Source organism: Mobula birostris, chromosome 20 (assembly GCF_030028105.1).
Source record: "Mobula birostris isolate sMobBir1 chromosome 20, sMobBir1.hap1, whole genome shotgun sequence".
In the NCBI taxonomy this organism is placed as follows: Eukaryota; Metazoa; Chordata; class Chondrichthyes; order Myliobatiformes; family Myliobatidae; genus Mobula; species Mobula birostris.
Window position 1 is genome coordinate 11,347,134 of NC_092389.1, and position 21,174 is coordinate 11,368,307.

General features: G+C 43.3%; 1 long non-coding RNA gene across 1 annotated transcript in view; it reads left to right on the forward strand.

Annotated features, from left to right (window-relative positions):
• LOC140185542 (uncharacterized) overlaps positions 1–20,668 on the forward strand; it is a 60,850-nt gene extending 40,182 nt beyond the window's left edge. The window contains exon 3 of the long non-coding RNA XR_011882645.1: positions 20,429–20,668. This is a non-coding gene — a long non-coding RNA (uncharacterized lncRNA). The remainder of the gene's footprint in view (positions 1–20,428) is intronic.
• Positions 20,669–21,174: the final 506 nt, after the last annotated feature.

Below are 21,174 nucleotides of genomic sequence, written 5' to 3' on the forward strand. Positions count from 1 at the left end.
AATCTATGCCTTTATTCCTTCTACTAAAGTGCATGACTATACACTTCCCACACTGTATTCCATCTGCCACTTCTTTGCCCATTCTCCCAAACTCTCCAAGTCCCTCTTCAGAGTCCCTGCTTCATCAGCACCATTTGCCGCTCCACCTATCTTCAGGGCCTGTCATCCACTCTTAGGTTGTCCTTTGAATTGTCCAACACTATGGAAACAATTCAGGCTGTCCCAAACTCTCCCATCACTGGTACATACAGCCCATCTCTGGTTAATACATCCCACACTGCAACTAACATTGAAAGAAAGCTCCTTTGGGAAAGATTATTGAAAATGTTCAGATTTGACTGTGATTTATAGAATCAGCAAGAGCTTGAGGGGCATTTCCATAATCTTATCAGATTTACGGCAGAAGGCACTTGAGGGTGTCATAATAAAAGCTGCTCACCTCTCTGCCTGCCTGCCCTCCTCAATCCATACCGCTGTTACCTCTGACGCTGTGATATTGCTGCCCCTCCGCTGTGAATCAGCAGAAACCCTGTTCCCCAACACTTGTTTTGCTTTGAATCCATTTTCATTAAAATCCTTCTACTTAGTCCCTAATTACAAAAAGTAAAACAGCTGTTGTGTCCCCATCACTCACTGACACTGGTAATAGAGACCCGCCGTCTTACACATTTAACAGGAATTCCTCTGAAACTCACCATTCAATTACATTCTAACCATCCATTTTCTACGCTTGTTGCTAATGCCTGTAATTAGCACTCGATTATAATTTATGTTTTAGCTCCTTTTTCACTCAGTGCCGTGCCTTGCACAAAAGGATGAATTCTATTCTTATTGAGCAAGCTGACTCCCTTACAATAGATAATTGATGATAATGCTTCTTAATGTGTCTTATTTCTTCAGTCCTATACCAAGCCCAGAATGTACAGGCAGTGTTAGTTTTTATTCAGCTTGTCACACTGTGTCCTGCTGATTAGGTCTCTCTCTGAAGGAGGAAGAAGGCTGAAAACATTAGTTTTCCTTTTTAGCACAATTCCCTTGACAAATGTTTTTTTCTCTCTCTGTTACCTAAAAGGGCCTCATAATTAAAATTTTCACTAATGGCAGAGTAAATTTGAATCCATTAACAATACCATCAGTGTGACAAAAGAAAAGCCATGGCGAAAAAACATAGAGAGTCATAAAGCATGAGAACAGGTCCTTCAGCCCACCAAGTCTGAATACACTCAATGACCTAGCCTCCACAGTGTCTCCATGCCAACTCAAGCGGAAATGGCTAATAGGAGGGTGACATGGTAAGACATGGTATTCCAGATATTGTCGTTCGTCCACAATATGCCAGTGGTGAGTTCAGAGGGTTCTCAGAAAGCTGGGAATTTCAACATGTTACTTCCAGTCCAGGGCACGCTCAGTCTAATGGACAAGCAGAGAGAACTGTACAAACTGTCAAGAACATGCTCAAGAAGGCACATAGCAGCAATGGTGGCCCTTACATTGCTCTGCTTGAATACCGCAACACACCAATTGAGGGTATGGGGTTCTCTCCTTCGCAGCTGCCGATAGGACGTCGTCTGATGTCCAAACTGCCAACATCCACAATTCTACTGACTCCTGAAGGTAATGCTCAAGTACGTGACAAGCAGAAGTACAAGCAAATAAAGCAAAAGAGCTACTATGACAGACATACAAGACAGTTGCCAGATCTGCATACAGGTGATAATGTCAGAATACAGAGAGGAGACACTTGGCAACCAGCTGCGGTTGTGGTTGTGAACAGACATCAGCAACCAAGATCCTAAATCCTTCATTGTACTTTTAAGGCGGTGGTGGCGTGGAGATACATCTCTACCAAAGGAATTGCAAGGTGCTTCTTCCCTCCTCTAGCCTGCAAGGTCTAGCACCTGCTCAGCCAACACCGCCCCCTCCCCAGGGTCATGTGAAGCCATGGGAGCAGATGCTTCAAAGGAAATTCATGAAAATGATTCTGGGATTGAAAGGCTTATCATATGAAGTGTGTTTGATGGCTCTGGGCCTGTACTCACCAGAATTTAGAAGAATGAAGTGGGGGAGGGGGTCTCATTGAAACCTATTGAATGTTGAAAGGCCTAGATAAAGTAAATGTGGGGAGGATACTTCCTATAGTGGGGGAGTCTAGGACCAGAGGGCACAGCCTCAGAATAGAAGGATGTCCATTTAGAATGGAGATGAGGAGAAATGTCTTTAGCTAGAGGGTAGTGAATCTGTGGAATCTGTTGCCACGGGTGGCTGTGGAGGCCATGTCATTGAGTGTATTTAAGGCAGAGATTGATAGATTCTTGATAAGTCAGGGCATGAAAGGTTACGGGCAGGAGATTGGGGTTGCGGTTGAGAGGGAAATGGATCAGTCATGAAGAAATGGCAGAGCAGACTCAATAGGCCAAAGGGTCTAATTCTGCTCCAATGTCTTATCGTCTTATTGTTTCAAGAAATATGGGCCAAACACAGTCAAATGGGACTAGCTTAGTTGGGCAACTTGGTCGGTTTGGACCAGTTGGACTGCAGGGTCTGTTTCAGTGTAGTATAGTTCTTTGAGTCTCTGCCACTAATTAACCTAGCGACCCACACACCTTTGAGGTGTGGGGGGAATCCCGAAGACCCGAAGGAAACAAGGGCTCAGGGACAGGAATGGTTACTTCGAGCGCCAGGATTTAGATGTTTCAGAAAGGATAGGGAGGGAGACAAAAGAGGTGGGGGCGTGGCACTGTTGATCAGAGATAGTGTCATGGCCGCAGATAAGGTGGACGCCATGGAGGGATTGTCTACGGAGTCTCTGTAGGTGGAGGTTAGGAGCAGGAAAGGGTCAATAACTTTACTGGGTGTTTTTTATAGGCTGCCCAATAGTAACAGGGATATTGAGGAGCAGGTAGTGAGACAGATCCTGGAAAGGTGTAATAATAACAGAGTTGTCGTGATGGGAGGTTTCAATTTCCCAAACATTGATTGGCATCTCCCTAGAGTGAGGGGTTTGATGGGGTGGAGTTTGTTAGGTGTGTTCAGGAAGGTTTACTGACACAATATGTCGATAAGCCTACAAGAGCAGAGGCTGTACTTGATCTGGTATTAGGAAATGAACCTGGTCAGGCGTCAGGTCTCTCAGTGGGAGAGCATTTTGGAATTGTGTTCACAATTCTATCTCCTTTACCATAGCATTGGAGAGGAAAAGGAACAGACAAGTTAGGAAAGTGTTTAATTGGAGTAAGGGGAATTATGAGGCTATCAGGCAGGGAATTGGAAGCTTAAATTGGAAACAGACGTTCTCAGGGAAAAGTACGGAAGAAATGTAGCAAATGTTCAGGGGATATTTTAGTGAAGTTCTGTACAGGTACGTTCCAATGAGACAGGGAAGCTATGGTAGGGTACAGGAACCGTGGTGTACAAAGGCTGTAGTAAATCTAGTCAAGAAGAAAAGAAAAGCTTACAAAAGGTTCAGAGAGCTAGGTAATGTTAGAGATCTAGAAGATTATAAAGCTAATAGGAAGGAGTTTAAGAAGGAAATTAGGAGAGCCAGAAGGGGCCATGAGAAGGCCTTGGTGGACAGGATTAAAGAAAACCCCAAGGCATTCTACAAGTATGTGAAGAGCAAGAGGATAAGACGTGAAAGAATAGGACCTATCAAGTGTGACAGTGGGAAAGTGTGCATGGAACCGGAGGAAACAGCAGAGGTATTTAATGAATACTTTACTTCAGTATTCACTGTGGAAAAGGATCTTGGTGATTGTAGGGATGACATAGTCATAGTCATAGTCATAGTCATACTTTATTGATCCCGGGGGAAATTGGTTTTCATTACAGTTGCACCATAAATAATAAATAGTAATAGAACCATAAATAGTTAAATAGTAATATGTAAATTATGCCAGTAAATTATGAAATAAGTTCAGGACCAGCCTATCGACTCAGGGTGTCTGACCCTCCAAGGGAGGAGTTGTAAAGTTTGATGGCCACAGGCAGGAATGACTTCCTGTGACGCTCTGTGCTGCATCTTGGAGGAATGAGTCTCTGGCTGAATGTACTCCTGTGCCCAACCAGTACATTATGTAGTGGATGGGAGAGATTGACCAAGATGGCATGCAACTTAGACAGCATCCTCTTTTCAGACACCTCCGTGAGAGAGTCCAGTTCCATCCCCACAACCTCACTGGCCTTACGAATAAGTTTGTTGATTCTGTTGGTGTCTGCTACCCTCAGCCTGCTGCCCCAGCACACAACAGCAAACATGATAGCACTGGCCACCACAGACTCGTAGAACATCCTCAGCATCGTCTGACAGATGTTAAAGGACCTCAGTTTCCTCAGGAAATAGAGACGGCTCTGACCCTTCTTGTAGACAGCCTCTGTGTTCTTTGACCAGTCCAGTTTATTGTCAATTCGTATCCTCAGGTATTTGTAATCCTCCACCATGTCCACGCTGATCCCCTGGATGGAAACAGGGGTCACCGGTACCTTAGCTTTCCTCAGGTCTACCACCAGCTCCTTAGTCTTTTTCACATTAAGCTGCAGATAATTCTGCTCACACCATGTGACGAACTTTCCTACCGTAGCCCTGTACTCAGCCTCATCTCCCTTGCTGATGCATCCAACTATGGCAGAATCATCCGAAAACTTCTGAAGATGACAAGACTCTGTGCAGTAGTTGAAGTCTGAGGTGTAAATGGTGAAGAGAAAGGGAGACAAGACAGTCCCCTGTGGAGCCCCAGTGCTGCTGATCACTCTGTCGGACACACAGTGTTGCAAGCACACGTACTGTGGTCTGCCAGTCAGGTAATCAAGAATCCATGACACCGGGGGAGTATCCACCTGCATCGCTGTCAGCTTCTCCCGCAGCAGAGCAGGGCGGATGGTGTTGAACGCACTGGAGAAGTCAAAAAACATGACCTTCACAGTGCTCGCTGGCTTGTCCAGGTGGGCGTAGACACGGTTCAGCAGGTAGACGATGGCATCCTCAACTCCTAGTCAGGGCTGGTAGGCGAACTGGAGGGGATCTAAGTGTGGCCTGACCATAGGCCGGAGCAGCTCCAGAACAAGTCTCTCCAGGATCTTCATGATGTGGGAGGTCAATGCCACCGGTCTATAGTCATTGAGGCCGCTGGGGCGCGGCGTCTTTGGCACAGGGACGAGGCAGGACGTCTCCTACAGCACAGGAACCCTCCGGAGCCTCAGGCTCAGGTTGAATACATGGCGAAGTACTCCACATAGCTGAGGGGCACAGGCTTTGAGCACCCTGGTACTGACACCATCCGGTCCTGTAGCCTTGCTTGGGTTGAGACATTTCAGCTGTCTTCTCACCTGTTCAGCCGTGAAGCCCACCATGGTGGTTTTGTGTGGGGCAGGGGTATAGTCATGACAGCAGGGTGGGGGACTGTGAGGAGGGGTAGGAGGGGAGAGTGGAATATGTGTTGATTGGGGGCCGACAACAGATGGCTCATGTGGGGGATGGGCAGGGGTCACAATGTCAAACCTGTTAAAGAACTTGCAGCAGACTGAAAAGCTTGAGCATGTAGATATTAAGAAAGAGGATGTGCTGGAGCTTTTGGAAAGCATCAAGTTGGATAAGTCAAACAACAGGAATTCTGCAGATGCTGGAAATTCAAGCAACACACATCAAAGTTGCAGGTGAACGCAGCAGGCCAGGCAGCATCTGTAGGAAGAGGTGCAGTCGACGTTTCAGGCCGAGACCCTTCGTCAGGACTACAGATGCTGCCTGGCCTGCTGCGTTCACCAGCAACTTTGATGTGTGTAAGTTGGATAAGTCGCCAGTTCTGAATGAGATGTACCCCAGGCTACTGTGGGAGGTGAGAGAGGAGATTGCTGAGCCTCTGGCGATGATCTTTGCATCATCAATGGGGAGGGGAGAGGTTCCGGAGAATTGGAGGGTTGCGGATGTTGTTCTTTTATTCAAGAAAGGGAGTAGGGATAGCCCAGGAAATTATAGACCAGTGAGTCTTACCTCAGTGGTTGGTAAGTTGATAGAGAAGATCCTGAGAGGCAGGATTTATGAACATTTGGAGAGGTATAATATGATTAGGAATAGTCAGCATGGCTTTGTCAAGGGCAGGTCGTGCCTTACGAGCCTGATTGAGTTTTTTGAGGATGTGACTAAACACATTGATGAAGGAAGAGCAGTAGATGTAGTGTATATGGATTTCAGCAAGGCATTTGATAAGGTACCCCATGCAAGGCTTTTTGAGAAAGTAAGGAGGCATGGGATCCAAGGGAACTTTGCTTTGTGGATCCAGAACTGGCTTGCCTACAGAAGGCAAAGAGTGGTTGTAGGTGGGTCATATTCTGCATGGAGGCTAGTGACCAGTGGTGTGCCTCAGGGATCTGTTCTGGGACCCTTACTCTTTGTGATTTTTATAAATGACCTGGATGAGGAAGTGGAGGGATGGGTTAGCAAGTTTGCTGATGACACAAAGGTTGGAGGTGTCGTGGATAGTGTGGAGGGCTGTCAGAAGTTACAGCGGGACATTGATAGGATGCAAAACTGGGCTGAGAAGTGGCAGATGGAGTTCAACCCAGATAAGTGTGCAGTGGTTCATTTTGGTAGGTCAAATATGATGGCAGAATATAGTATTAATGGCAAGACTCCTGGCAGTGTGGAGGATCAGAGGGATCTTGGGGTCCGAGTCCATAGGATGCTCAAAGCAGCTGCACAGGTTGACACTGTGGTTAAGAAGGCGTACGGTGTATTGGCCTTCATTAATCGTGGAATTGAATTTAAGAGCGGAGAGGTAATGTTGCAGCTATATAGGACCCTGGTCAGACCCCACTTGGAGTACTGTGCTCAGTTCTGGTCGCCTCACTACAGGAAGGATGTGGAAGCCATAGAAAGGGTGCAGAGGAGATTTACAAGGATGTTGCCTGGATTGGGGAGTATGCCTTATGAAAACAGGTTGAGTGAACTCAGCCTTTTCTCCTTGGAGCGATGGAGAATGAGAGGTGACCTGATAGAAGTGTACAAGATGATGAGAGGCATTGATCGTTTGGATAGTCAGAGGCTTTTTCCCAGGGCTGAAATGGTTGCCACAAGAGGACACAGGTTTTCTAGGTGACATTCAGTGAACAATAAGAAAGAGCTGATTTTTGTTCTCATGGCCTCAACACTCGATATCAATAGTTCAGTAAAATTCAAACTTTAGTAGGAGAGAGTGGAAGAGGTTGAGTCGGCTTAAGCACACAGGCAGTCTTTGACTCTGAACAGAAGTTCTGCAGAATAGCTCTCACCATTACAGTATGTTCATAATAAACATACTTTGATGAAACTTTAACCGCGGATGATACAAAATGAAAAAGAAAAGAGATAAGATTCATAAAATTACTTGAATTTATATGGTTGCCTTCACATTCCCAGACATACAATTTTTATCAAAGTAAAATGTTGTTACAATTTAGAAGCAAGAGATTGAGGGACAGAGAATGAAGTAAGGGAAGGGTCAAGGCTACATAAATAACCCCGCCAACACTTCTAGGCAATTAGCCTACATTCCATTTCTGGATGTCATTATTCATCACGTTGGGTCCATTAGCACTACGAAATAGATTACAGCTGCAAGTACTGTATATCCACTTCGAAGATACCTAGGCAGAGTTATCATTTCAGAGATTTGTTCTGGGTGCAGTACATTAAGTGCAATTACAAATAAAGCATTGCAGCGCCTCTACTTTCTTACAAGTTTGCAAAGATTCACCATGGCACCTAAAACCCTGACAAACGTTAATAGATGTGTGGTGGAGAGTATACTGACTGGTCGCATTACAGCCTCGCATAGAAACACCAATGCCCTTGAATGGGAAAGCCTAAAAAAGTGATAGATAAGGCCCAGTCCATCATGGGTAAAGCCTTCCCCACCATTGAGCACATCTACACACAGCATTGCTGCAGAAAAGCAGCATCCATTATCAAGGGCCACCACCACCCAGGCCATGCTCTCTTTTCATTGCTGCCATTGGGAAGAAGGTACAGGAGCCTTAGGATCCACACCACCAGGATCAGGAGCAGTTATTACCCCTCAACCTTCAGGCTCTGCAACCAGAGGGGATAATTTCACTGAACTTCTCGCGCCCCATCACTGATCTGTTCCCACAACCAATGATCTTACTTTGAAGGACTCTTCATCTCATGTTTTGCATATCTATTGCTTATTTTTTCCTTTTGTATTCGCGCAGTTTGTCGTCTTTTGCATATTGGTTGTTTGTCTGTCTGTTGAATACGATCTTTCATTGATTCTATTATGTCTCTTGTATTTACTGAGTATAAATGAAAGGTACATCGCATCCGGTTAGCGGACGATTTCCCTCCACACCTCACTGACGTAGTGGGGAGCCGCGTACGAGGCAATTTACAGCAGTGGTTTGCCATTGCCTTCTGCCGGGTGAGTTTCCAAAGAGATCACCAGCTCGTAACCCAGCACGGATGGAAAGCGTGCAGGGGAGCCGGCTGGATTCGAACTCGGGACCTTCCGTCCCGAAGTCCGGCACTGATGCCGCTACGCCACCAGCTGGGTGTTACTGAGTATACCTGCAGGAAAATGAATCTCAGGGTTGTATATGGTGACATAAATGTAGTTTGATTATAAATTTACTTTGAACTTTGAAATTCAGTGTGAATTTTGGGATTAAGATCAAGCAGCGGTACAAGATATTGGCACTCGGAGCACTGTGTGCAGTTCTGGTCACCTATAGAACGAATAGCATTAAGTTGGAATGAGTACATAAGTGGTTTACAAGGATGTTCCTGGATCTGTAGAACTTCTCCACTGCCAAATACAAGCTAGAAAAGCAGCACTCCATATTCTAAGCCCAATGTTATAAATATGGAACTTTCCACCTTCAGTTAACAGACACCTCCTGTGTCCCTTTCCTAATGTCACTAGTCCACCAGGTTTCTCTCTTGTTCTGTTCACCTTTTCCATACCAACCCCATTCCCACTCCCCTCCCAATTACCAAGAATTATTACCCTACCCCATTCCACTGCCCATCACCCGGGTTTCATGTCCGTTGGCTCACCATTCTCCTCCCCCCGGTCCTATCTGCTCATCATCCCTCCCTTGTCTAGCACTTACCAACCTGTCTCTACATTCCACCACCTGGGTGCATTTGTCTTTTTTTTCTACTTATTACCTATCACCATCTGTTGCATCAGCCCCTCTCCCCCACCCCACCTGACTTCAACTTCCCATTATCCCTCCAAACTAGTTCTAACCAGCTCCTACTAGCCCCAGTGTCACCTCTCTCATCCACCCTTCTTCTACACTCTCACCCCGATGCAGAATCTCAACTCAACATGTCGCCTATCCCTTTGCCTCCACAGATGGTGCTTCATCCATTGAGACCTACAGCAGTTAGTGTTCCTCTCCAGATGCCAGCATCTGCAGAATCTTGTGTCTCTAACACAAGGGCTGAGATTTGTTGCTGCTCATTTTCAAACTTCTACGTTCAATGATTTATCCTTTTGCAAATTCTGCCAACTTCAACACAGTTTCACTACCAAACATAATTTTGCCTTGACTCCCCTTTCTGTATTTCTAAGGGACTGTTCCCTTTGTGATTCATCGGTTTTCTCTTCTGTTCCTTGCCAACCACATCCCTTGCATGCCAATTTCTCATGCAACTGCTGAAGAGGCACTACCTGTGCGTTTACCTCTATCCTTCTCACCATCCAGGGAGCTGAACAGCCCCTTTAAGTGAAAAGCCACAATGCACTTATACTTCTTCCAATCTGGTGTACTAGATTCATTGTTTGTATCATGGTCTCCCTGCACTGGAGAAACCAAACACAGACTGGATGATCACCTTGTGGAACACTTGTGTTCAGTCCACAGAGGTGAATCAGAGCACCCTGATACTTTAATTCTCCATCCCATTGCCGCTCTGACCTACCTATCTGTGGTCTCCTCCATTGTAATAACAATACCATAAGACCATAAGACCAGAATTAGGCCACTCGGCCTATCAAGTCTGCTCTGCCATTCCACCATGGCTGATTTAATATCCTTCTCAACCCCATTTTCCTGCCTTCTCCCTGCTAACCATTGATGCCCTGATTCACCAAAAACCTATTCACTTCTACTTTAAATATACTCAATGACCTGGCCTCCAACACCCGTTTGTGGCAATAATTTCCTTAGATTCACCACCCTCTGGCTAAAGAACTTCCTTCTCATCTCTGTGCTAAATAAATGTCCTTCTATTCTGAGGCTATGCCCTCTGGTCTTAGACTCCACCACCATAGGAAACATCTTCTCCACATCCACTCTATCGAGGCCTTTCAATATTCAATGGGTTTCAATGAGATCTCCCCCCATTCTTCTAAATTCCAGCAAGTACAGGCCCAATGCCATCAAACGCTCCTCATATAATAACCATTCATTCCTGGAATCATTCTCGTGAACCTCCTCTGAACCCTCTCCAACGTCAGCACATCCATACCTAGACAAAGGGCTTAAAATTGCTCACAATTCTCCAAGTGAGGCCTCAGCAATAACTTATAAAGCCTCAGCATTATACCCTTGCTTTTATTTCCTAGTCCTCTCGAAATGAACACCAACATTTGCCTTTCTCACCGCCAGCTCGACCTACAAGTAAACCTTTTGGGAATCCTGCAGGAGGACTCCCAAGTCGCTAGTCTATGCTTTTATTCCTTCCGCAAAAGTGCCCAACCATACACATTCCCACGCTGTATTCCATCTGCCACTTCTTTGCCCATTCTCCGAATCTGTCTGAGTCCTCCGACAGCCTCCCTGCTTCCTCAACACTACCTGACCCTTCACCCATCTTTGTATCATCCGCAAACTTGGCCACAAAGCCATCAATTCTGTCATCTAAATCATTGACGTACAACGTAAAAAAAAGTGGTCTCAACACAGACGCCCGTGGAACACCACTAGTCACTGGCAGCCAATAAGACAAAGCTCCTTTTATTCCCATTCTGCCTCCTGCCAATCAGCGAATGCTCTATCCATGCTAGTATCTTTCCTGTATTTCTAAGGGCTCTTACCTTGCTAAGCAGCCTCATGTGCGGCTCCTTATCAAAGGTCTTCTGAAAATCCAAGTACGCAACATCTACCGATTGCAATTTCCTCAAAGAATTCCAACAGATCTGTCAGGCAAGTTTTCCCCTTAAGGAAACCGTGCTGACTTTGGCCTATTTTATCAAGTGCCTCCAAATACCTCAAAATCTCATCCTTAGCAATCGAGTCCAACATCTTCCCAACCACTGAGGTCAAGCTAACTGGCCTATAGTTTCCTTTCTTCTGCCTCTCTCTCTTCTTGAAGAGTGGAGTGACATTTGCAATTTTCCAGTCTTCCAGAACCATTCCAGAATCTATTGATTCTTGAAAGATTATTATTAATGCCTCCACAATCTCTTCAGCAACCTCTTTTAGAACACTGGGGTGTAGTCCATCTGGTCCAGCTGACTTTCCACCTTTCAGGTGATTTTCTACCTTTCAGCTTCCCAAACATTTTCTCCCTAGTACTAGGAACTATGCTCACTTCTGCCCTTTGACACGCTCGAATTTCTGGCCTACTACTAGTGTCTTCCACAGTGGAGACTGACACAAACTACTTATTAAGTTTAACTGCCATTTCCTTGTCCCCTATTACTACCGCTGCAGTGTCATTTTCCAGTGGTCCGATATTTATTCTCGCCTGTCTTTTACTCTTTATATATCTGCAAAAAAAATTGGTATCCTCTTCGATAGTTTTGGCTAGCTTTCCTTCATATTTCATCCTTTCTCTCTTTATGGTTTTCTAGTGGCCATCTGTTGGCTTTTAAAAGCTTCCCAATCCTCTAACTTCCCACTATTTTCTGTTCTTTTATATGCCCTCTTTATTGCATTTATTCTGTCTTTGACTTTCCTTGTCAGCCATGGTGGCATCATCCTCCCTTTAGAATACTTCCTCATCTTTGAGATGTATCAATCCTATGCCTTCCAATTTGCTTCCAGAAACTCCAATGTTAGCTGATATGCTGTCATCCCTGTTAGTGTCCCCTTCCAATCAACTTTGGCCAGATCCTCTCTCATGCCTCTGTAATTCCCTTTACTCCACTGTAATACTGATACATTTGACTTCATCTTCTCCCTCTTAAACTTCAGGGTGAACTCTGTCATATTATGATCACATTCTACTAAGGGTTCCTTTATCTTAAGCTCCCTAATCAAATCTGGTTCAATACCCAACACCTAATCCAGTACCGTCTTTCCCCTAGTGGGTTCAAACACAAGCTGCTCTAAAAAACCATCTTGCAGGCATTCTACAAATTCCCTTTCCTGGGATCCAGCAACAACCTGATTTTCCCAATCTACCTGCATATTGAAATCTCCTATGACTTTCATAACATTACCCTTATTACATGCCCTTTCTACTTCCCATTGAAGCTTACATCCCACATCCTAGCTACTGCTCATAAGCTTCAACATAAGCTTGAGGAATAGTATAGTATCTTCCATCTTGACGCGTTGCAGCCTGCTGGAGTCGGTATCAAATTCGACAACCTCCAGTTACTTACATTCTCTGTGTGTATCTGAATTGGTGATTTCTGCTGTAAATCATCCATTGGTGCTTCTTTTCTCTTCATTTACACAGCCTGACCCACTGTGCTTTTCCTACAGCCCTACTTTTCAGATCTTTGACGTGATAGGCTGAAGGGCCTGTTTCTCTGTTGTATAACTCTCAACATTTTCATCATTCTTTGTCTATATTCTACACCCTTAATTGACCTCATCTCAAATATTTTATTCCTTTTATTTCTCACTAACTGCTTCCAATAACACATCAACTGGATGACCTCTACAACTTATCCCCATGGCAACCCTAGCCTCCCTCTGTCAGAGTCATTAGCTAGGTCCTGTTTATCCATCTCTCTCATATACGTCTTCTGCAACTTATTTTCTCTCTTTGGCAGTTCTGAAAGAGGATCTCCAACATGAACCTGAGATTATTAACTCTGTTTCTCTTTCCACAGATGCTGTCTGACCTGCTCAGTGTTTCCAGCATTCTCAGATTCTATCTAATATCTCCCTTCATATCTCTTTATGACCCTTTTTATTCACACTCCCTCCCTCTTTTCCATGATTGCAAAAGGATGTGTGGCTGTTTCTTCTCCCTTTGGACCCTTTTATTAATCAGACATTGAAGAAGGAACCCCATGCATTCCTGCTCTGGGATAATGTAGAAGAACCTTTAAATGTTACCTATACTGTAACCACCCTGGGTGAGTTTGGGGACAGTGTAAAGGGAAATTTACTGTGCACACAACATGCGTATGTTGTACTTGAAAACACCTGAAACTTTAACTGAATATGTAATTATTTTGACTATCATGTAATGTACTTGCACTGGAAATATTTGAAGAGAAAGAGTAGAGGGAAATTAACCCCCATTACCAAGATTCGTTACCCTGGCCCAACAGATTCCACTGTCCGCCACCCACTGCAGAACCTAACCCATACTATACCTACTCTGAAGTGTTTCATGGAGCAGAAAAGGGTGAGCTCTGCTCTGTTCTATACTTGTGCTGCACCTACCCTGGGAGTACATTGCAGGAGATTTTGCAGTAAATTTTAATCTTTTCCTTCCTTATTCACTACTTGCTCTTTGACTGTGCAGGGTGGATTTACTTACAGAGTACAGTTACAACCACTTTTAGCATGCTTGCAGTAATAGTGGTTCAAAAGAACGGGGAAAAGTTTCTTCCTCCTAAAGTGAATATCCCTCAACTCAATGAACACGCAGTTCACAACGCAATGAATTCATCCTTATTAGAAAAGGCAAGTTTGAGTGTGAAAGGGTGCTTTGAATGAAACGATCCCAACGAAAGTTTCCTTCTGTTCTTTTCTTAATTTTGTTCAATATTTCCATAGCAGACTTTCTCCCTGCTAGCTCTATCCGTATGTTTTAAGTGACTGTCAGCCGATATTCCTTCTGTATTTATCTCTCGTTCCTATAGAGACACATTCATCTTTGTCAAGTCTTTTTGCCTGTCTTTTTCTTTCTGCTTCAGTCTTCTGAAATACTGCATGAATATCAAAAGAACATTAAAAATATCCAAACCACCCTCAATGAATCACTGTCAGGACAAAATGATGCTCACTACAAAGCAAACCTTGTACAACAGACAGCAACCACCCTCCTCACTGATAACAATAATTTATCTTCTGTAGTGGTTCCCTGACATCAATGGCACCAAATTTAGACAGGGGCCATAAACAGAGCAGCATTCCTGTAAATGCAGACTCTCTTGAGAGCCGATTACCTGTGACTTGGATTCTGTTCGTCTTCTATTAAAATGAACTGTCTTCAGGGGGAGAATTCCTGCGGAGAGTGCAGGACATCTGGCTCAGTCTCATAGGGCTAAAGGCACCCGTGCTATCTAAAGAAGTCATTGCTCTCGCTTCAAAGTCAGGTCTCCCAACAAAATTCTGCAACTTTTATCCAACTGGTTAGTTCTCGCAGAACCTCTCAAGGTCTTGTTTTGCCAAGCATGGAGTCAATCTACATCAGTGAAGGTCAGATCATAAAGAGGGATGAACAAAATCTTGTATCAGTAAATATAAAGTAACACTGAGGCACCTGTAAAGTAATTCAATTGGGTGCTTTCGCAGGTCACTTCATTTCTGCCAGAGGGCTTTAAGCTCATGAACTGTTAAGTAATTTCATCCTCCTCCCTGCACTTATTGTTGCCCGAGTATAAAATACGGTTTCAATCTGCTCATGGAAAGATAAAATGCAATAAGCATGTTGTATAAGCAGCAAAGCGAACCCTCAAATGGTGAAAAATGGCGCCACAGCTTTGAATTGTTTCGAAGATGTACGGACTCGCTTTCAAGGACACTTTGCCAACTCATGTTCTGCGTATTCTTTTTATTTGCACAGTTTTTCTTCTTTTGCACAGTGGTTGTTCAGCAGTCGTTGTTCAATAACTCAATGGTTCCATTTAATATCAGAGAATGTATACAATAATACAACCTGAAATTCTTACTCTTCACAGAGATCCATGAAAGAGAAGAAAAACCCCAAAGAATGAATGATAGAATAGTAATAGAATTCTGTTTTTTTCCTGTAAATGCTTGCAAGAAAATGAATCCAAAGGCGGTATACAGTAACATATACATACTTCGATAATAAATTTACTTTGAACTTTGACTCTTTGCACTCTGCACTGTTTTGCACAGCCAAACTAACCATGCACCCACACAGTGAACTTTATTGTCTACTTAATTGACAGGGCCCCATTATAATTCCAACAAAGACAAATCTAATACGAAGAATGAATGTTAAAGATAAAGCCAATACCAAAACCGGTGTAGCCCTTCATATTGATACCAATCTCAGCTTGATATTTGTCCCAGTGATACAGAGGATGAGCTTTATGTCTGGTATATGCTTTCTATACAAATAACCTTGGATTTAAATTTCACCATGGCAAGCTGTGAAGTTGAATTTAATAAATCTTAGTAATTCCTCAACTAGTGCAGGAGCTCAAAGTTCTGATGACATGCCACATCCAGCAGAAAATGGAGGTGAATAATTGACTAATAACAAATAAAATGGGGACTCACTGTCATAACCCACACTGGTGTCCACTGCACAAGTGCAAAGGACAAGGGAGATGTTTTTGCAGTCATCTTCAGCTGAAAGATGATAGAAAATTGCCATGTGAGCTGAATATTAACTTTGGAATGGAGAGGGAGCTGAGCTTATGGGTAGGGCTAAAGTTCTTCTGAGATTGGAAAGAATGAACTCTTCTCCAGTCCTGCCGAGTTTGAGTTTAACAGCAGTATTTATTGTATTTTTTTGTTGGATCTGCAGCTAGACGAGAGAAGGAGCAGGAAGGATTAGGTAGACCATCACTACCAATATTGAGCGATGGACAGGAGAACGAGCACAATCTATCCTCTCACAAGCTATTGAAGGTTTTGAGAAGGGTATTAGGAAAGTTGAATGAAAGATCCAAAGGGTCTAGGAGAATCAAAGTCACGCTGGATGGATTGGAATTCGTGATCAGAGGTGTAAGAACACGGGACATAGAACACTACAGCACAGTACAGGCCATTCATCCCACAGTGTTGTGTTGATCTTCTAATCTACTCCAAGATCAATCTAAACTTTCACTCCACCTCCATTTTTCTTCCATCTCTGTGCCTATATGAGGTTCCCTTAAATGTTCCTAATCTCCCTTACAACCATCCTCAGCAATGCATTCCATGTACTCTCTGTGGAAAAGAAAACTACTTTGGCATTCTCCCTATACTTTCCTACAACCTCCTTAAAAGGATGTCCTTTTGTATTAGCCATTACCACCTTGCAGAAAAGGCACTGACTGCCCAGTCTATCTACAGTATGCCTCTTATCATCTTACACACCTCTATCAAGTTGTCCAGATCCTCCTTCGCTCTGAAGAAGAAAGTCCTAGTTCACTCAACTTTTCTGAATGCTCTCCAATCCAGACAGCATCCTAGTAAACCTCCTCCGCACAATCTGTAAAGCTTCCACATCCTTCCTGTAATGAGGTGACCAGAAAGGAACACAATACTCCAAATGTGGTCTAACTGCAACATTAGTTCACAGCACTTGAAGGCCAACACACCATGTGCCTTCTTTAACAACCCCATCATCTTATGTGGCAACTTTGAGGATCTATGGACATAGACCTCAAAATCCCTCTGTTCCTCCACATTGCTAAGAACCCAGCCATGAACTTTTCACTCTGCCTTCAAGTCTGACCTTCTGAAGTGAATCATTTCATACTTTTCCAGATTGAACTTCATCTGCCACTTCTCAGAACAGCTCTGTATCCTGTCTATGTCCTATTGTAACCTACAACAACCTTCCACAGTATCCACAACTCCACCAACCTTTGTCATCTGCAAACTTACTAACCCATTCTTCCATTTCCTCATCTATGTCGCCACAACGAAATGTTGGACAAACTTGGGTTGTTTTCTGTGGAGCGGCAGAGGTTAAAGGGAGATCTGATGGAGATTTATAATTTTATGAGAAGCATAGACAGAGAAAATAGGCAGTATCTTTTTTTCCCTGGACTGAATTATCTAATGCCAGGGGGCATGTATTTAAGGTGAGAGGGGGTAATTTCAAAGGAGATGTGAGGGACATGTATTTTTACACAGAGAGTGATGGGTGCCTTGAATGTGCTACCTGGGGTTGTCGTAGAGGCAGGTACATTAGGGCTTTTAAGAGACGCTTGGATAGGCACCCAAAAATGAAAAATGAAAGGATATGGACATTGTGTAGACAGAAGAAATTAATTTAGTTGGCTATTTAATTACTAATTTAACTATTTTGGCACTGTGCTGTACTGTTTGATGTTCTATGTTCTATATTCTATGTTGAAGTCATTATAAAAATCAAGAAATGCAGGCGTTGAAGGGTGGTTTTGGAAACAATATTGAATGATCAGAAACATCCATTAAACTTTTCAACTGATTGAAGTGATTTGTATGATCTCTTGTATGACCCTTCATTCCTCCAGTCTAGTTTCTAACACTTAGAAAATATTCAGAACACATAGGTTGTTGCCTGTATTGGCAGAACTGAACCACAAATCAGTTAAGCAGAAACTAAACATAGTTGTGCTCTAGGAATCATATCTCACACTCATCTTGTCAGATAGCACCATCACAATTGTTGGGACAATTGCATGTGTCACCAGACATGCCAGTACAGTAGCTGAAGGTTAAAAGAATTAGCCATAGGAGCTTTAACATCGACCAGATTGTGAGAAATGTCGTTGGCATCAAGTGAGTGGGGAAGGAAACACAGTGACACACGGCAACGTAAATGTTGGAATCCGTACCAAAAAACAAACTGCAGGGGGATCTCAGCAGGTCAAGCAGTATCTATGAGTGCAAAGGGATTATTATCTTTTTGGGTCATGACATGTTACCAGCACTGAGAGTGTAGAGGAGAGGTAGCCAGTGTAGAGAGGTGAGAGGGAAGGGTGTGCATGGTCTTCTGGGCAAGAAGTGGAACCAGTTGAGAAGGGAGTTGGAGCCAGGTGGGGGAGGGTCAAGTGGAGTCAGGAGGCAGTGGTTGGTGAGTGATGGTTACAGATGAATAGAGAAAGAAGTGAATGGGATGGAGCCTCAGGAAGGAAATATTCCAATTACCATCAATTGATATCAACTCCTACATATTAGAAGCTTTGAAAGGAATGTGGGTGCTTAACGTACTCCAAGTGGGGACTTCAGGGTTCATGACTAAGAGTAGTTTGATAGCACTAATACCACGGCAAACATTGAGTGAACCAAGCAGAGGTGAGGTGCTGGAGGATTGGAGAGTGGCTCATGTTGTTCTGTTGTTTAAAAAAGGATCGAAAAGTAATCCTGGAAATTATAGGCCGGTAAGTTTAACGTCAGTAGTAGGTACGTTATTGGAGGGAGTACTAAGAGACAGAATCTACAAGCATTTGGATAGACAGGGACTTATTAGGGAGAGTCAACATGGCTTTGTGCGTGGTAGGTCATGTTTGACCAATCTGTTGGAGTTTTTCGAGGAGGTTACCAGGAAAGTGGATGAAGGGAAGGCAGTGGATATTGTCCACATGGATTTCAGTAAGGCCTTTGACAAGGTCCCGCATGGGAGGTTAGTTAGGAAAATTCAGTCGCTAGGTATACATGGAGAGGTGGTAAATTGGATTAGACATTGGCTCAATGGAAGAAGCCAAAGAGTGGTGGTAGAGAATTGCTTCTCCGAGTGGAGGCCTGTGACTAGTGGTGTGCCACAGGGATCAGTGCTGGGTCCATTGTTATTTGTCATCTATATCAATGATCTGGATGATAATGTGGTAAATTGGATCAACAAATTTGCTGATGACACAAAGATTGGAGGTGTAGTAGACAGTGAGGAAGGTTTTCAGAGCCTGCAGAGGGACTTGGACCAGCTGGAAAAATGGGCTGAAAAATGGCAGATGGAGCTTAATACAGACAAGTGTGAGGTATTGCACGTTGGAAGGACAAACCAAGGTAGAACATACAGGGTTAATGGTAAGGCACTGAGGAGTGCAGTGGAACAGAGGGATCTGGGAATACAGATACAAAATTCCCTAAAAGTGGCGTCACAGGTAGACAGGGTCGTAAACAGAGCTTTCGGTACATTGGCCTTTATTAATCAAAGTATTGCGTATAAGAGCTGGAATGTTATGATGAGGTTGTATAAGGCATTGGTGAGGCCGAATCTGGAGTATTGTGTTCAGTTTTGGTCACCAAATTACAGGAAGGATATAAATAAGGTTGAAAGAGTGCAGAGAAGGTTTACAAGGATGTTGCCGGGACTTGAGAAACTCAGTTACAGAGAAAGGTTGAATAGGTTAGGACTTTATTCCCTGGAGCGTAGAAGAATGAGGGGAGATTTGATAAAGGTATATAAAATTATGATGGGTATTGATAGAGTGAATGCAAGCAGGCTTTTTCCACTGAGGCAAGGGGAGAAAAAAAACAGAAGACATGGGTTAAGGGTGAGGGGGGAAAAGTTTAAAGGAAACATGGGGGGAGCGGGCTTCTTCACACAGAGAGTGGTGGGAGTATGGAATGAGCTGCCAGACGAGGTGGTAAATGCGGGTTCTTTTTTAACATTTAAGAATAAATTGGACAGATACATGGATGGGAGGTGTATGGAGGGATATGGTCCGTGTGCAGGTCAGTGGGACTAGGCAGAAAATGGTTCGGCACAGCCAAGAAGGGCCAAAAGGCCAGTTTCTGTGCTGTAGTTTCTATGGTTTCTATGGTTTCTAGGAATAAGGTAACTTGATCTGAGGTAGTACTACATGGCTGGAGATGTCATCGTATGGATGAGTTCAGTCCAGGTCCTGTCCCTTCATTCAAGTGAATGCAGGAGATCCTATCGTTGTTTTGATGAAGAGCAGGATGATTGCCATTCCTGACATCCAGGTCAATAACAATCCCCCAGTAAACATTTTACTAGAATAGATTAGATGGTCATTATCCAGATCATCTGTCACATCAATGTCTGGAGGTTTACGATGCACAAATCAGTGATACCTTTCTTGTATTGCAACAGTGTCTCAGCTACAAAAGCTATTTTATTAGCTGAGAAGAGACTTAGATGAAAATTTTGTTTAAAGTGGCAGATGCTGAAAAGCTTTGGGATGTCATGAAGACTGTGGCATTCATGCAAATGGTTACTTCAAGTTATCACTAATGGAGGGGCATATGTAATTTTCTAATCAAATTTACAAATACCAAATCAAGTGATCTATTGAAGATTATGACTTATATAACTGTATTTTCTCTCCTTCTTTTAATTGGGTCTAATGAATTCCGGAGATTAGCCTTTCAAAATGTTATTTTCTGCTGTGTCAATTTTTTACTTATCAAATCCAGTGATTTCTTTCCCTTCATTTATTTTTAGATTCCCTTATACTGCTGACTTTTTGACCTCTTTCTCTACTGTGAAAATGAAAGCAAAGTATTCAGTTAACAGGTCTGTCATCTCCTATTGTCGGTTACAGTATCGCATGCAGCACTCCTTCAAGTGCCTACGTTATCCTTCGTCTGCGAAAAAAAATCTTCCTGAAAGAAAATATAAAATATTCTGCTTTTAGCAGTTCTCCTTCAAATGCACCCTCAATCTTCTGATATTTTAATAAATTCTACGTGATGTTACAAAACGCTTGAGTTCATTGGACACATTATATGGCTATGACACTGAAGGACTGCATCGTAGCTTGAGCAGTAATGCTAGCCAAGCTGCCGGCTGAGAGCTAGAGTCAGCACCGGAGAAGGCCGTTCAGTTCAGAAGGTCCTTGCTGAACAAGGTGCTCATCTAAGCTAGAATGCTTTTGGGCCATAAACATCTGAAGCTTTCTGATCCATGTATCTGTCCAAATTTCTTGCTTTTTTAAAAAATAGTTGTTATTATACTGAATATAATTGTTTTTATATATTAGTTTGAGTTTAAATAGAATAAATATTATATTAATTATTATAAATCTGTTATTATACCTGCCTCAATCACTTTCTCTGTCAACACGATCCATGTACATACCGCCCCTGTGTAAAAAAAAACTTGTGTCTCCCTCTCCTCTCTCCTTAAACCTGTGCCCTCTAGCTTTTGATTCCACAGCTCTGGGAAAAACTTACCTTATCTAGGTCCCT